This window comes from Moschus berezovskii, chromosome 3 (assembly GCF_049115385.1).
Source record: "Moschus berezovskii isolate FMDL1 chromosome 3, NW_MosBer_1.0, whole genome shotgun sequence".
NCBI classification, from domain to species: Eukaryota; Metazoa; Chordata; class Mammalia; order Artiodactyla; family Moschidae; genus Moschus; species Moschus berezovskii.
Genome location: NC_142462.1, coordinates 86,403,559 through 86,413,289, shown reverse-complemented (window position 1 = coordinate 86,413,289; position 9,731 = coordinate 86,403,559). Strand labels below are relative to the sequence as shown.

At 41.4% G+C, this 9,731-nt stretch overlaps 1 protein-coding gene across 5 annotated transcripts in view; it reads left to right on the top strand.

Moving 5' to 3' along the window:
• Positions 1 to 300: 300 nt before the first annotated feature.
• The window catches only part of OGDH (oxoglutarate dehydrogenase), a 67,933-nt gene continuing 58,502 nt past the window's right edge, over positions 301 to 9,731 (top strand). For 4 of the 5 annotated variants that reach the window (XM_088834622.1, XM_055421095.2, XM_088834623.1 and 1 more), the window contains exon 1: positions 301 to 403. The gene's annotated coding sequence lies outside the window, so the exon portion shown is untranslated. Of the gene's footprint in view, positions 404 to 8,574; positions 8,745 to 9,731 lie in introns of all 5 variants that reach the window. The other variant, XM_055421096.2, reaches the window with a different exon arrangement.

Here is a 9,731-nt window from a genome sequence, read left to right as displayed (position 1 = left end):
TAACTGCCTGCGGCGCCTCGAGCGCGCACTGCCGACCAAGGTTTGTTTCTGACATCACATACCAGGTCAGTTCTCCATCAAAGGACTCCTGACAGCCTACTGCAGGTGACAGTACTTAGCAACAAGCAGACCTCCTTTCAGAACTGTCACGCAAGCCGGTCAGGACCGGACGTGCCAAAAGCAAGCCACAACCTCTAAGCTAACACTATTGCCCCAAGCCCGCGCCACAGGAGATGTGGGCGCGACTCTGTGACGTCAAGACTCCGCTCACGAGGTAGGGGCGGCCCCTCTCGTCTCAAGGCGGGGCGGCGTGCTGACGCCACACGCTGAGGCGGGGCCGAGAGTTTGGTGCCCCGGAGTGGGGTGTCGGCGCCTTATTCGGGTGGAGCTGAGCCGGAGGCAGGTAGGCTTGTGCGGCGGCCGGGTCCAGCCGGATTTGGGAGACTCCGCGCCGGTCAGGCAGGTGGCGAGGGTGTTGGCATGGGGCAAGGCCGCCGCTCCCTCGTTGTCGCCGCCACCCCGGTGACAGGGAGTGGAGCTGGCTGGAGCGGGGCTGACTGGGGGAGGTGGGTGGGACGGGGCCTGACAGACGGATGTGGCAGCCAATGGTGCGGGGGGCGCCTCCTGGCGGGCGGAGATTGGCGGGTGCGGGCGTGCGCAGAGGTCGCGCGGGGCGCGGAGCGGCAAGCCATTGGCTGTAATGGGCAGGGGGGTGGGCTGCGCGGCGGATGTGAGGGAACGGGCGCAGCGGCCAGGGTGACCCCCAAGGTCGAGGATGCGTCACGTGGGAGTCGTCAGGCTGTGTCCTCTCCCCGCCTGAACGGCTGGAAGGGTGGCGCGCCCTTGACGAACCGGCTGTGAATTGTGGGCATTCGTTTTTCCCAGAGCGCGAAGACACTGGTCGGCTTCTGTCCGGACTGACCCTTCGCCCCTGGGACGACCCCTTGAGGAACAGATTACTCTGCAGTACCCCTCTGACTTCAGTGCCCTTAGTACTAATCCTTCCTGTGTTCCTTGGGGTGACGCCCTTGAGGAGCGGATTACCCCACAGTATCCTGTGTATTCAGTACCTCCATAGCCATCCTCCCTGCGCTCTTCTGGGGTGAACCCTTGAGTGAATTACCCTCCAGCACTTAGTACCTCCACTGTCCTCAGTACCTTTACTGTACTCAGCACTCATCGTTTCCATTCCCTGATGGGTTACTCTGCTGCATGCGTGCTCAGTGCCCATATACTCAGGATCCCTCCATGCTTAGTACCCACAGTACCCATCCTCCCTGTGAACTCTTTGGGGGCAACACCCTTAATGGGTAGACTAGCTTGCAGTACACTACTGTAGTCAATACGCCTTTTTCTTCCAGGGATACGGTAGTTCATGTTGAGATGAAGCGCGTTTCCTCGAGGAACGCACTAGCGTACCTTTTCCCTTTCGCAAAGCTACCTGATGTCAGTGTAAGTGGTGTACCGAAGCTTAGTCGAAAACTGGTGGCGAGACATTGAGTATCGACAAGAACTTGCTCTCTCTGCCCTTCACCTGTAACAGAGGAGAGATGACTCAGACCTGAGGTGTGAACTCTGTTTTGTCCTGGGATTTCTCTGCTTTGTTTTCCCTGTACTTTGAAGCAGGGACTAGAGGCTGACTCCCAGGTTTACTGCTCTGAGCAACTTTAGGATAAATGGCCTGGAAGTCTTGTTTGCGCTGCGACAAGAGGTGCAACAGTCAAACTGCCGTTTTTTTGTGCAAGACCCTCACGGTTTGAAAATGTATAATACTATTCTAGCTTTGCAAATTAGCTGATTTTAGAAAGTTGAAGAAAGATTAGAGTATCCTGATAAAGTTTTGAAGAGCATTTTCCACATTTCAAGTACTTTTTCTTTCCCTTTAACAGCTTTATTGAGATATAATTCATGTACCATACTGTTCACTCTTTCAAGTATACAATTCACTAGTTTGTAGGGTATTCATAGTATGCAGCCATCACCAAAATTTAGTTCCTTTTAAAGACTAACTTTAATTTCAGAAATACATTAATTTCTGTTGATTTTATTTAAATCTGAACACACACTTTATTAAAAGTGCAATATTTACCATGCTATATGTGTACCTTGCATATATATCTATGTATATCAGATCTGCTTTTAATTAGTCTTACTCCTCACTGCCCCATTTGAGAAAAGTACTGTACTGCCTTCTTTAAAATTTTTATATAGTTTTATTTTGGAATAATTGTACAATTATTGAGAAATTTATTCTTGAATTTTGTAATTTTGAGAAATTGTACATGCAAGTCTATTATATGCAATTATAACAAATAGTACAGAGAGATCCCAGTGTCCCTTTACCCATTTTCTCAAATAACATTTTTACAAAAACTTCAGTACTATATCACAACCAGGTATTGACTTTGATTAACAGTCAAGATAGAGAACCTTTCCATCATGCCAAGGGTCCCTCCTGTTATCTTATGGCTGTACCCACTTTCATCCTGCCTGCAGTTCCTCAGCTTCTGGCAACCACTAATCTGTTTTCCATTTCTATAATTTTGACATGTCAGGAATGTTACACAAGGAGAATCGTACAGTATGTAACCTTTTAGGGTTGGCTGTTTTCACTAAGCGTAATTCTCTGAAAATGCATGCAGGTTGTTGCCTATATCTGTAGTTTTGTTCATTTTTATGCTTTTGATGCTATTGATGTACCAGACTATTGGTGTACCACAGTTGATTTAAGTCTCCAGTCATTGAAGGACATCTGGATGGTTTCCATTCTTTGACTGTTAAGCAGTTATAAACATTTATATACAGGTTTTGGGGGTTTCTTTTTCCTTCAAATTCCTGGTTTAATAAGGACTTTTTTATTTTGAGGAAAAAAAGGTCCCAAACATCAGACTGTTCACAAAAATAACCCACAGTATCAACTTTAGAAAACAAGTCTTAATATTACACCAGTTATTTTTCTAGAGGATGTATTTGACATGTCAACTCTCATTCATAAAAGTACATTATTATGTTTGTGTTGAACAGCCCCACATAGCACTCTTATATGGGGTATGTATGGAGAAGGTAATGGCACCCCACTCCAGTACTCTTGCCTGGAAAATCCCATGGATGGCGGAGCCTGATAGGCTGCAATCCACGGGGTCACTAAGAGTCGGACACGACTGAGCGACTTCACTTTCACTTTCATGCATTGGAGAAGGAAATGGCAACCCACTCCAGTGTTCTTGCCTGGAGAATCCCAGGGACGGGGGAGCCTGGTGGGCTGCCGTCTATGGGGTCACACAGAGTCGGACACGACTGAAGCGACTTAGCAGCAGCAGCATGGGGTATATATACAGGTTTTTATGTGAACAGAAGTTTTCATTTCTCTGAGAAAAATTCCCAGGAGTGTAATCACTAGGTCATAGGGTAGTTTCATGTTTAGTTTTTTCTAAAGTAGACAGACTTTTCTATTACATTCTATTACAGTCTTTTCTTTTACATTCCCACCAGTAATGTGTTTGTGACCCACTTACTCCATATTCTTGGTAGCATTTAATACCATTTAAAAAATTTTAGCCATTGTAATAGATACGTAGTGACTGTGGTTTTAATTTGCATTACCTTGATGGCTAGTGATACTGGAAGTGTTTATTTGCCTCTTTAGTGAAACACCTAATTCATATCTTTTGCCCATTTTGTAATTGGATCATTTGCAGTTTTGAATGTTTCATTTTGCGATTTCTTAAGCATTCTAGTCCTTTGTTGGATATGTGGTTTGCAGATATTTTCTCCTGTCTGTAGCTTGTCTTTTCATCTTCTTAATGGGGTCTTTTGAAGAGCAAAAAGTTTTAATTTTGGTCAAGTCCTGTTTATGAACTTCGCCTTTTCTGGGTTGTGTTTGTAGTAGCAAGTTAAAGACTCTACCTCGCTCTTGTCTCTCTTACGTATTTCTCTATAAGTGTTATAGTTTTGTGTTATACATTTAAATTTATAATCCACTTCAAGTTGATTTCTATATAAGGTGTGAATTCTAGCTTGAGTGATTTCTTTCTTTACTTTTCCTTTTATTCTTTCTTTTTTTTTCTTTTTCCTTCCACTATAGATATCCAACTAGCAGCATTTGTTGAGAAGACTGTTCTTCCTCCATTGAACTGCTTTTACATTTTTGCCAAATATCAGTTGGTTGTGCTTGTGCGGGTCTGTTTTAGAGTTCTCTGTTGTGTTTCATCAGTCTTTTTGTCTGTCTCACCATCAGTACTATACTATATGATTATTGAAGCTACATAATAAATTTTGAAATAAGTAAATTGGTTCTTCCCACTACTATTGTTTCAGCTAAATCTAATTCCTTTGCCTTCACCTATAAATTTTAGAGTAATCTTACCTCTATCTACAGAAATTCTTACTGAGATTTTGATAGGAATTGTGCTAGAGTTGTGTAACAATTTGGAGATAATCTTCCAGTCCATGAACAAGGTATGTCTCTCATTTATTTAGGTTTTTTTATTTTGTTGATTAGTATTTTGTAGATTTTAGCATACAAGCCTTGTACATGTTTTGTTACACTTATACTCTTTCGTTTTTAAAAATTCTTTTTCATGTGTCCATTGATAGTTTATAGAGATACAGTTGGTTTTTATATATCTGTCTTGTATCCTATGATCCTGCAAATTCACTTATTCTATAAATGTTTTTGTAGGTTCCTTAAAGTTTTGTACATAGATAATCGATTATGTGATCTGCAAATAGTAGTAGTTTTATTTCTTACTCTCTGATCTGTATTCCTTTTAGTTCCTTTTTTTGGCTTATTGCACTGGCTACAGCTCTCAGAAGTATGTTGAATAATAGGGATGGAAGTAGACATCCTTACATTGCTCCCAGTTTTAAAAAGATGCAGTAACTCTTTCACCATTAAGTAGTATGTATTAGCCGTAGGCTTTTGTGGAGTCTTAGTATCAAGTTAAAGTTCCCTTTTATTCCTAGTTTTCTGAGAGTTTTTATCATGGTGGTTAAATTTTGTCAAGTGCCTTATCTGCATCTATTGATATGAGCATGCAGTTTTTCTCTTCGAGCCTGTCAGTATGGGAGATTGCATTGTTTTTTGTTTGTTTTGTTTTTGGCATTGCCACGTGTGGATATAAGTTTCCAACCAGGGATTGAACCCATGGCCCCAGCAGTGGAAGTAAAGAGTCCTAACCACTGGAATGCCAGGAAATTTCCTGGAGTCTACTTTCTCAGCAACTTTTAAATTACACATGAAATTTCTTGAATGGCTATTTAAAACTGGATATGTTGTAGTAGCTTGTACTTTTGAGTTTCTTGGTTTCCTTGCTGACCTCGTATCTAGCTTTTCTGTCTCTTGTTGAAGGAGGAGTTGAAGTTTACAACTATAACTTAAATTTGTTTTTTTTCTCCACTCACTTTTATTAGTTTATTCACATATTTTGCAGTTATGTTGTTTGGTACATACATATTTAAGATTGCTATATTTTCTTGGTAGATTAATCTTTTGTCATTAGTATCTCTGGTAATTTTCTTTGTTGTGATGTCTATTTTGCCTGATAGTAGTATTATTATTGGATGACGAAATAAACTCCTGCTTTTGTTTGCTTAATGTTTGTATGATACATAATTTTTCATCCTTTCACTTCCAACCTTCCTGTATTGTTACATTTGAAATTTCTTATATTATCGGATCCTGTTGTTTTATCCATTCTGCCTATCTCTAACTGGTGTATTTAGATCATTTACATTTAGTGTAATAATTGATATGTTAGGAGTTATGTCTGCTATTTTATTCTTTATTTTCTTTTTTGTTCCTCTGCTTTCTTTTTTTTGCCCCCTTGTGGGTTACTCGAACACATTCTTTTTTTTTTTTAACTTGAGCACGTTTTAAAATTCCACTTTTAATTATATGTAGTGTTTTTTAGTATATCTGTGTAGCTTTTTTAGTGGATTTTTAGGTATTGCATTGTATGTACATAATTTATCACAGTCTACTAGTGTCATCATTTTATTGTTTTGAGTGAAATATGGAAACCATATCTCTCTTTACATCACTTTATCCTACTCCACTTAAAATTGTCTTAAGTAATTCCTCTACGGGCTTCCCTGGTGGCTCAGAGGTTAAAGCGTCTGCCTCCAATGAGGGAGACCCGGGTTCGATCCCTGGGTCGGGAAGATCCCCTGGAGAAGGAAACGGTAACCCACTCCAGTATTCTTGCCTGGAGAATCCCATGGACGGAGAAGCCTGGTAGGCTACAGTCCACGGGGTCGCAAAGAGTCGGACACGACTGAGCGACGGAACGAACGGAACGAACGAATTCCTCTACAGACACAGCATTAGAACCACATCAGATGTGTTGTAATTTTTGCTTCATCCATCACACATCATTTACACGATTTGAGAGGAAAGGAAATTATTTTTACCTGTATTTTGTTTTTGTTCTTTCTTCATGATATTACAAGTTTCCCTTTTACCATTTACTTTCTGTTTACAGGATTTCATTTAGTCATTCATTTAAGATAAATCTTCTGCAAGCAAATTTTTTTAGTTTTTCTTCATCTGGGATCTTTATTTCCCCTTTTTCCTGAAGGATATTTTTGCTGGATATAGGACTCTGGATTAGCAGTTATTTTCTTTCGGCACTTGAAAAGTTTTGTGCCACCTTCTCTTAGCCTCCATGGTTTTTGGTGAGAAATAAACTGTTTCAGTTGTTTGTAGTTTTCAAAAGCTTATGATGTATCGTGAAATGTATTTCTTTGGGTTTATTTTGTTGGGGTTCTCTCAGCTTCTTGAATCTGTAAGTTTATGTCTTCTGCTAAATTTGGAAAGTTTTCAGCCATTATTTTTTTTTAATACATTTTCAGCACCTTCCCCTTTCTGCTCCTCCTGAGAGTCTGATGACATTTATATGCAGCATGAGGTCTTTTATTATAGTCCCACATGTCCCTGAGGCGCTGGTTTTTTTCCCCCAGTCTATTTCCTCTTGTTCAGAATGGGAAATTCCTTTTGTTCATGTTTGTTTGTGTTCATTGTTTCTTCTTTCTTTAGTTTAACTTATCAAGTTCTTTATGCTAGTTATTATAATTTTCAGTTCTGAAGTTCCCATTTGGTTCATCTCTGTATCTTCTCTTTCTTTACTGAGGCTATTTTCATTTGTTTCATAGTTGCTTGTAAAAGCATATTGATGCTGGCTCTTCTACAGCTTTGCACACAATTCTGATGTGTGTTGGTGAGCACATCAGACCAGGCTTCTGACACTGCTGGGGGGATAGGAGGTGCTGCCTGGTTATTACTGGGTGGAGGTGGAGGCTCCTCACCTGGCCTCCTTGATATCTGTGGGTAGGGATTCCTTGTCACTGCTGTGTGGGTGTAATTTCTCAGTTAGACCTTTGTGATTCCACCCTGCCTGGGAAGGGAGATTCCACCCTGCCTTGTGCGGCTGGACAGTAAAATCCAGGCTCCCTCCTGGCCTCTACTAATGTTGGGGGGAGGGGGTCATTGTCACTGGTGGGGATGAAAGTCGCTGATCTCTGATACTACCAGGTGGAGTGGGAGCGGGCCACCATGTTTTCTGTGGGGTTGGTTGCAGTAGAGTGGTTATTGTCTAAAGATATTCTGTCCTGCTAGACTGCCCCATTCTCAGTCCTCTGGCCTGAGGGCAGACTTATGTTGCAGCTTTTTTTGAGTCTACAGTAGTTGGTGTTTCTGGGTTGCCAACTTCTTCAGCACCTAGCCTGGAATATATATTAGGCAAAAAGAAAAGAATAACTCAATTCTGAGTCTTCTGGGCCCCAAGGTCCCTTCCCAGTCTGTCTCTCCGCCTTTCAGAGTCATGTTTTTTGTTTTTTTTTTTTAATGAAACATCTCTTATTTTTCACTGCATGTAGTGGGAAGCAGAAGTTCTGTATATACTTTTTAAGTTTTTAATAAATACAACTGTTCTTTTCATAAAATTTTAATGATTTGTACTTTAACCAACACCTTTAAAAAATGCCAACTTACCCATACCATGCCCCACCACAGTTAGGGCACCTCTGGTGACAGTGTCAGTCTGGGGAAGGACAGATCAGTCTTCAGACCTGTGCACTGAAGCTTGTTTAGGGTTCCTGGTTCAGAGGTGGAAGTCCTTCCTGACAGTCTGGTCAGTTACCCACTCCAAGTTTACTTCTGTTTAGGTTTACCTTGAAAACTTCAGCTTTTTTAAGAGATAGCATTAGCTGTGGGGTTGCTTTTCTTGTTTTATGTTTGTTTATTTCGCTGGTTTGTTGGTTTTTTGTTTTTCTGGTAAATTGTCCTTTAGTCATAAAAGTTTTTAAAGTGTGTAAAATTCTTTTGTTTTTGTATCATAGTTACAAAAGACATTGAGAAAGCAGGAGTGATTGTTCCCTTCACTTTATAGCAGAGGAAACTGACCGTAGATTAGGTGACACATTTAAGGCTCATTCTCCTTGTTTGCCCTGCAGGCTCAGCCACCACATTCATCTAATGATGGCAAAATACCTTTGCAGTTTAAGAGTAACCTGCACTACCTCCCTCTCTCAGTTTATGGTTGATGAGGCATCACAGGTGTGTTTAATTCTCCTTAGGTTCTCAGCCAGTAAGAGAGAATTGGTATTTGTGCTCTCTCTGTACCTCATGAAAACAACTCAAACTAGAATAATGGAGTAACAGCCATGGGTGTGTAGCAAGCATTGTTTTCTTGACTTGTCATGAGACTTGAGTCTGAAACGCCCCCCCAAAAAAAGCACCTTTCAAGGTAAGTTGTTATTTTAAAATTGTTCTCAGGCAACATACAGTGGTAACAACCATTTAACTATGCATGTGCTTTTCCCTCAAAGACTCATGTCCTGAGAAACTGTCCAAGCTGTTTTTACCTCTAATTACTCCTCTGCCTAGCCAGCATGACGGTACGTCAGGAGTCAGTTTATCTCCCCATCCTGTGAATGGGGAGGTGACCTTGGGTAAAGTGTGTGCTGCCTGACTGGGGAATGTTTAGGCACAGATAAAGTTCTGTTTTATTTTCCTAAGGGCAGAGCACTTAACCCTTAAAAACAAATTTTGCTTTAGTTTTTGCTTTTTTAATGTTATTTTTCTCAAATGTATAGATTTATATGCTTTCGTCTTGAAATTAATGGTTACAAAGAGTGTCACTTTGTGTACTTCATTGATATTGATAGATTCGTGTTTCTTCTTAGACTTTTTAAAAACAACTTTATCGAGGGGTTTGCCTGGCGGTCCAGCAGTTGGGGCTCCACACTTCTATTGCGTGGAGGTGAAGAGGGTCACAGGTTCAATCCCTGGTCGGGGAACTAGGATCTCCCATGCTGTTCTGTGTAGCCAAAAAAAGAATCAGTGAAGTTTAGGATTGGGCATATTTGTTGACAAAGATAAAAAAAAACAAACAACGTTCAGTTCAGTCCAGTCGCTCAGTCGTGTCCGACTGTTTGTGACCCCATGAATCACAGCATGCCAGGCCTCCCTGTCCATCACCAACTCCCGGAGTTCACTCAAACTCATGTCCATCGAGTCGGTGATGCCATCCAGCCATCTCATTCTCTGTTGTCCCCTTCTCCTCCCGCCCCCAATCCTTCCCAGCATTAGAGTCTTTTCCAGTGATTCAACTCGTCGCATGAGGTGGCCAAAGTATTGGAGCTTTAGCTTTAGCATCAGTCCTTCTAATGAATACCCAGGATTGATCTCCTTTAGAATGGACTGGTTGGATCTCCTTGCAGTCCAAGGGACT